Genomic DNA, 8,340 nt, shown 5'->3' with positions numbered 1-8,340 from the left:
AGTCTTGCCACAGATTATCAATTAGATTTAGGTCTGGACTTTGACAGGGCCATTCTAACACATAAACATGCTTTAATCTAAACCAGGGATCCTCAAAGTACGGCCCTCCAGCTGTTGCGTAACTACACATCCCTTGAGGCATTGTAAAACTCTGACATTCAAAGACATGAGTAGGCATGATGGGAATTGTAGTTCCTGAACAACTGGAGGGCCATAGTTTGAAGACCCCTGATCTAAACCATGCCATTGTAAATCTGGCTGTATGTTTAGGGTCCTTGTCCTGCTGGAAGGTGAACCTCTGCCCCAGTGCCAAGTTTTTTGCTGACTCAAACAGGTTTTCTTCCAAGATTGCCCTGTATTTGGCTCTATCCATCTTCCCATCAACTCTGACCAGCTTCCCTGTCCCTGCTGAAGAAAAGCAACCCCACAACATGATGCTGCCACCACCATGTTTCACATTGGGTATGGTGTGTTCAGGGTGATGTGCAGTGTCACTTTTCTGCCACACATAGCGTTTTGCTTTTAGGCCAAAAAAGTTCAATTTTGGTCTCATCTGACCAGAGCACCTTCTTCCACATGTTTGCTGTGTCCCCCACATGGCTTCTTGCAAACGGGACTTCTTATGGCTTTCTTTCAATAATGGCTTTCTTCTTGCCACTCTTCCATAAAGGCCAGATTTGGGGAGTGCACGACTAAGGCCTCATGCACACAGGGCGTTTTGACGCTTTTAGCAGCATCAGACTTTTTTTTGCCAGCTTAGAAACACCTCTCCATGTTAATCTATGTGTCCATGCACACACAGACTTTTAGGAGCTGTAAGTTGCATAGGCTTTTTCTCAATATGTAAAAAAAAACCCAGGGCCAGCGCGTTCTGAGGACTGGTGTTAGAGCTGTAAAAACGCCTGACCCTGGTAAAGGCAGCTAAACGCTACCTTTCACATAGGATCATTCACGTTCACTAATTTTTGCCTTATCTTGTCGACTAGATTTCAGCCGAACAACTTTTTTAGGCCCCATTCGGCACTTTCTTATGTGTAATATCCAGTGACGTTTTTTTCCGATTTGACACGGAGTCACAGGACAGAGATCGTCATATGGGTGAGCGATTAATGATGGGCATGGTATTCGACAGCCTAGTGTACCGTACTATTACTACTCTTGTTTCTTATAACTGTTTTGTTCTGTATCGCAAGTTAATGCAATGTTTTTAATTCTGTCTTGTTCCGTTCTATGCAGTGTTACATCTAATTGTGTCTAAAACATCCCCTGATGAGCCCAAAGTGGCGAAACATGTTGGGACAATCACTCCAATGCTACTGCTGAGTGATCAAATTTTATCAACTGTTTAGAACTCTAGATGTATCCTTTTACATGTGCACATAACTTATATCTTAAAAAGTTTTTCTTAACTATGTCCTGTATGTAATAAAAAAATCTTGTTATTTTTTTATACATTTTGTGCAGTATTGAAATGACTTTTTCTCTGGCACCCCCAAAAATCCAGCCAAAAATCCCTCCCCTGTTCATACTTATTTACAGGGATGTTGGTGCCATTTCTTTATCACTGTCACCCACCCATATTGCCACTTTCCAATGCCTGTCCTAGAAGACAGAGAAAACTCTTTCTTTTCTGCAACAGAGGTACAATAATGGTATATTGGTACATAGGAAAGCTAGAATTTAGGAAAAGAATAAAAAGGTGAACTTAGCCAGTTAATACTGCTGTATTTAAATGTTAGAGGGAGTTCTTTAAAAACCGTATAAAGTATTTGCTGATCCTAACATAATTGCATGCATGCTGACCCTTTCCAGACATATTGCAATGAAAACTGGTATCTTTTATCACAGATTCCATTCTTTTTCCACTACTGAGAAATTAGGACTTTGTTATTGTGTATTGTGTAATACAAGAGTAATACACAGTACAGCAATGTATAGTGCATTCATAAATTACTTTGACCCCCTTCACTTTTTTGCAATTTTATGTTGCAGCCTGATACTACAGTTAAAAATAAAAAAATGTTCTCATTAATCTACATTCAGTACTCCATAATCACAAAGTGAAAACCGAATTTTAGAAACGTCTGTGAATTTATTAACCACTTGAGGACCAGGCCTATTTTTCAAACTTGTTTACAACTTAAAATCAGTTTGGTTTTTTTTGCTAGAAAATTACTTAGAACCCTCAAACATTATATATATTTTTTTCAGACACCCTACAAATGGCCGTTGTTTCAATACTTTATCACACCATATTTGCGCAGCAGTCTTACAAGCGCAATTTTTTGGGAAAAAAATACATTTTTTGAATGAAAAAAATAAGACAACAGTAAAGTTAGCCCATTTTTTTTTATATTGTGAAAGATAATGTTACGCCAAGTAAATTGATACCCAACTTGTCATGCTTCAAAATTGCGCTCGCTCGTGGAGTGGCGACAAACTTTGACCCTTAACTCCATAGGCGACGTTTAAAAATGTCTACAGGTTACCAGTTTTGAGTTAGAGGAGGTCCTTTGCTAGAACCATTGCTCTCATTCTAACAATTGTGGCGATACGTCACGTGTGGTTTGAACACCATTTTCATATGAGGACGTGACTTACGTATGCGTTCGCTTTTGCGCGTGAGCTCCGAGCTCGGCTGGACGGGGTGCTTTTAAATTTTATTTTTTTCCTAGTTTTTTCTGTACTTTATTTTTATTTTTACACTGTTCTTTTTAAAAAAAAAGCAGGGGAAAAAATTCCTTCCTGATCCCCCGAGAGGCAATCGGATTTTCCCTAGATCAACTTTACCTATAAAGGTTAGTACCCAGTTATATTATGTACATTTAGGAAAGAATTCAGGCCTTTGGAGGGAGTCTATTCCACATTTTCACAGCTCTTACTGTGGAGAAACCTTTCCGTATGGCGATGAAATCTTTTTTCCTCTAGACGTAAAGAGTGCCCCCTTGTCCTCTGTCATGACCTTAAAGTGAATAACGCAACACCAAGTTCACTATATGGACCACTTATGTATTTGTACATGTTGATCATATCCCCCCTTAATCTCCTTTTCTCAAGAGGAAATAGATTCAGTTCCTCTAATCTTTCCACATAGCTGATCTCCTCCATGCCACTTATCAGTTTGGTTACCCTCCTCTGCACTTACTCTAGTTCCCCGATATCCTTTTTGAGAACTGGTGCCCAAAACTGAACTGCATTTTCCAGATGCGGTCTTCCTAATGATCTGTACAGGGGAAAAATTATATCTCTTTCTGGAGTCCATACCTCTCTTAATACAAGAAAGGACTTTCCTCGCTTTGGAAACCGCAGCTTGGCATTGCATGCTATTATTTAGCTTGTGATCTACCAAAACCCCCAGATCCTTCTCCACCATTGATTCCCCCAGTTGTACTTCCCCTAGTATGTATGATGCATGCATATTCTTAGCTCCTAAGTGCATAACTTTACATTTATCAACATTAAACCTCATTTGCCACATAGTTGCCCAATTAGTGCATTGAGGTTGGCTTGTAAATTGGAGACATCCTGTAAGGACGTTATTCCACTGCATAGCTTAGTCTCATCTTTTAGCCAGTTTTCTATCCATTTACAAATTGATCTTTCCAAGCTTGTAGACTTTAACTTTGACACAGTTTGCCACACACGGTTCAAGTGTAAACGCTTTTGCAAAATCCAGGTATACCACGTCCACAGCCACCCCTTTGTCCAAGGTTTTACTTACCTCCTCATAAAAAGAAATCAGGTTTGTTTGACAACTTCTGTCTTTCATAAATCCATGCTTTGTTGCTTAAAATATTTTTTCCAGCAAGAACTCATCTATGTGGTCTTTTATTAAACTCTCCAGTATTTAGTATCTTCCCAAATATAGAAGTTAAACTAACAGGTCTATAGTTACTTGATTACTTTGATCCCTTTTTAAATATGGGCACCACATTGGCCCTGCGCCAATCCAGTGGTACCATTCCAGTCATTAACAAGTCCCTAAATATTAGAAACAATGGCCTTGAAATGACAGAGCTCAATTCTTTTAGAATCTGTGGGTGGATGCCATCTGGTCCAGGTGCTTTATCCACCTTTATTTTGTCTAAATATTTCTGGATCATATCACTTTTGAGCCATTGTGGATCATTTGGGGCTGTGTCACTACCACCCCCATTATGGACATGAGCTCCCCCATGCTCCTTTGTATACACAGAGCTGAAGAAAGTGTTTAATAAATTTGCTTTCTCTTTGTCCCCAGTCACCCACTCCAGATTATTTGGTAAAGGGCCTACATGCTCAGACCTGACCTTTTTACTTTTAATATATTTGAAGAATGTTTTGGGGTTTGTCCTACTATCTTTTGCAATCTGTTTGTTTTTTGAATTTTTGTGTCCTTGATTTCCTTTTTACATATTCTGTTATATTTTTTGTAACATTTAAATGATGATAGCGTTCCTTCATTTTAATATTTTTTAAAAGTTCTTTTTTTTATTATTTATAGCCATTTTAACTTTGGCTGTGAGCCATATAGGTTTTATTTTTAGTCTTTTAAACTTATTGCCCATGGGAATACACTTTGCATTGGGTGTACATACAGTCACTTTGAAGAATTCCCATTTCTGTTCTGTGTCCATTGATGCCAATATTTCCTCCCAAGTCCTGGAGAGCAGCCCTCATCCTGGGAAAATTTGCTCTCTTAAAGTTAAGTGTTTTTATCTTACCCGTATGTGTTTGTTGCTTACAGCTAACATTAAATGAAATCATGTTATGGTCACTGCTACCCAGCTGTTCTTTTATATGAATATTGGTAATAAGCTCTGCATGGTTTGAGATTATCAGGTCCAGCAGAGCGTCATTCCTAGTCGGGGCCTCAATAAACTGGACCATAAAATTGTCTTGTAATAGGTTTATAAATTTATGCTCTTTAACTATCCCAGCAGTGCCATTACTCCAGTCAAGTTCCGGGTAGTTAAAATCCCCCATTATTATTACTTTCCCAGCCCTTGCAGCCCTTTCCATCTGTGCAAGGAGCTGAGTGTCTCCACCTCCTCAAACACTGGGAGGTCTATAACACGCTCCAATGACAACCTTTATAGTACGCACACCCATGTACAGTTCCACCCATAATGATTTAGACTCCTCACACTCTCCATAAATTAGGTCCTCTTTCACACTCGCTTTTGAGATCACTTCTCACATAGAGACAGACACCACCATACCTCCGTTTTACCCTGTCTTTCCGAAAGAGAGCATAGCCAGAAATTTTAGGAGCCCAGTCATGAGAAGAATGAAGCCAAGATTCAGCAATACCAATTAGATCATAGTCCTCCTCATGCACCAGAGCCTTCAACTCACCTATTTTGCTTGGCAGACTTCTGGCATTGGTGAACAAACACTTTAATTCATTGTCACATTTTGCAAACGTATGTTGCATTTTTTTTATTTTAGTACAAATAGTAACGTTTCCAATGGATGTTTCTAACATAGGCACCTTCATATCATCTGCCATAGCCCTTCCCCCCCATCTTTCCACATTCGACTCACAAATAGGGGGTGACCCCTGTCTGCCCTGTTTATAACCTAATTCACCCCCCCCCCCACAATCCTAGTTTAAATACTCCTCCAGCCTTCCCAAAAACTTCTCATGAAAAAAATATCCCAAGCGTTGAACATCTCACGGAGCACTGTTCAATCCATCATCTGAAAATGGAAAGAGTATGGCAGAACTGCAAACCTACCAAGACGTGGCTGTCCACCTAAATTTACAGGCTGGGCAAGGAGAGCGTTATTTAGACAAGCAGCCAAGAGGCTCATGGTAACTCTGGGGAAGCTGCAGAGATCCACAGCTCAGTTGGGAGAATCTGTCCACAGGACAAGTATTAGCTGTGCACTCCACAAATCTGGCCTTTATGTAAGAGTGGCAAGAAGAAAGCCATTGTTGAAACAAAGCCATAAGAAGTCCTGCTTGCAGTTAGCGAGAGGGGGACACAGCAAACATGTGGAAGAAGGTGCTCTAATCAGATGAAACCAAAATTGAACTTTTTGGCCTAAAAGCAAAACGCTATGTGTGGCAGAAAACTAACACTGCATGTCACCTTGAACACACCGTCCCCACTGTGAAACAATGTGGTGGCAGCATCATGTTGTGGGGATGCTTCAGTTCAGGGACAGGGAAGCTGGTCAGAGTTGATGGGAAGATGGATGGAGCCAAATACTGGGCAATCTTAGAAGAAAACCTGTTAGATTCTGCAAAAGACTTGAGACTGGGGTGCAGGTTCACCTTTCAGCAGGACAACAACCCTAAACATACAGCCAGAGCTACAATGGAATGGTTTAGATCAAATCATATTCATGTGTTAGAAGGGCTAGTCAAAGTCCAGACCTAAACCCAATTGAGAATCTGTGGCTTGAAAATTGCTGTTCACAGACGCCCTCCATCCAATCTGACAGAGCTTGAGCTATTTTGCAAAGAACAATGGACAACAATTCCACTCTCTAGATGTGCAAAGCTGGTAGAGACATACCCCAAAAGACTTGCAGCTGTAATTGCAGCAAAAGGTGGTTCTACAAAGTATACGCCACACTTTTGAAAACCGTTTATCATTTTCCTTTACACTTCACAATTATGGGTCACTTTGTGTTGGTCTATCACATAAAATCCCAATAAAATACATTTACGTTTTTGGTTGTAACATGACAAAATATGGAAAATTTCAAGGAGTATGAATAATTTTTCAAGGCAATGTATATCCCAAAAAAAAATTAAAAAAGTTCTGGCAGGGGTTTGTTTCCTGTATCTCTCAAGTACTCTGGTGGTGATATCTATTGCTCAAGAATTGCAGCAGCAATTAAATACATTTCTACTTTTACTGATGTATTTTAATTCATTTTGCATTAATGGAAAATAAAACAGGAAAATTGGGTACATCCATGCTGTAAGAAAAGAAGTGATGCTCCAAGTTGGTGGTGGTGGGAGGGAAGTACATTCAGGAAGCCAGTGTGTGACTTCAGCCACTAGACTCTATATATAACTGAAACATAGCTATTGGGTAGACTGTAACTTATAGCACTCCAGGGCATTGAGTCAAGATTTCCCCTATTGGCAGTTTTTATACTATCTCTATAGTCAGGTATGTTGGGAAACAACATACTGTAGTAATTTTATTATATTACATGGCTCCCCCCATCCTATCTGCCACTTGGCCATTGTCATTAAGCAAGCCAAATGCATCACATTTCTTCCTCCAATGCCATCACCCTTATCCTCATTACTTCTTTCTGTAAAATCTTAACCTCAGTTTAAATACTAAATATTGGGCATCCTTACTAAGCTACTCTTCAGATTTGAAGTTTTAATCTTAAAAAATAAACTGTGAAGTTGAACTCCTATATACTGTACAATGGTTGCATTCGTAAGGCCCCTTTCACACGGCTTCCCGACCGGGTCGGCCGGTCAGTTTTTCAGGCAGACCTGATTGGATGCTCCATTCAGCCCTAAGGAACAGCAGATGTCAGCGATGCCATGTCCACGGACATGTGCTGCTATCCGATCCAAACCTGAACGCAAAATCCAGACAGATGGAGACCCTATGTTCCATCCATCTGGTGGATCGGATGGGGTCAGATAAAAACGGACAGGTGGTCCATTTTAATCCCATCTCCCCATAGAGGACAGCAGGGCTCTGACAGGTCTGTCTCAGCACAGTGAGCGGAGACGGACCCGTCATCTGCCTGCTCAGCGGGGACCAGCAGATCGATCCCCCGCTAAGCAAAGTCGAGTCTGTCAGGCGGACTGCTTGTTTGAAAGAGCCCTTAAAGTCTTACTAAACCCACAACAGTAAAATCAGTCTGTATATGCAGTAAAGCATGCTTGTTATACTCACTGTGGAACCTAAGGGGTAATCTTCTGCATTGTGTAAAAAGGCTGCTTGATCATGTATGCCCAGATCCTCCCACTGACTCCAGAACAGGTCCGGATGAGACAGTATACAAGTAAAGGCGCAAAGAACTGGAAAGTTATAAAACCATCATAATTGGCAAGCAGGTACTATATATATAGTGTTATCTTGGGAGAAATGGAATGGTGTATTTAGTCCATGACAGTCTATGTTGGAGACATGGGGAAAACAACCTAATGGTATGGGATTCCCCTTGTGTTTTTTCCGGATGAGACAGTTACTGGAGTCAGGCTGCACATGCTCAGTTTGGTGTGTATTGCTAGAGAGTTTTTTTTCTTGAGAGAGTGCATGTGATCAGCACAGGGCCAATCAGCCCTGTCCAAACAGAGGGTTAGTGGTCCTGGATCCTGATGGGACAGCTCCGTATGAAAACTCCTCCTACAAGCTTTACCAGGAACTG

This window comes from Aquarana catesbeiana, linkage group LG06, assembly GCF_042186555.1.
Source record: "Aquarana catesbeiana isolate 2022-GZ linkage group LG06, ASM4218655v1, whole genome shotgun sequence".
Classification (NCBI taxonomy): Eukaryota; Metazoa; Chordata; class Amphibia; order Anura; family Ranidae; genus Aquarana; species Aquarana catesbeiana.
Note: the sequence above shows the minus strand (reverse complement) of the source record.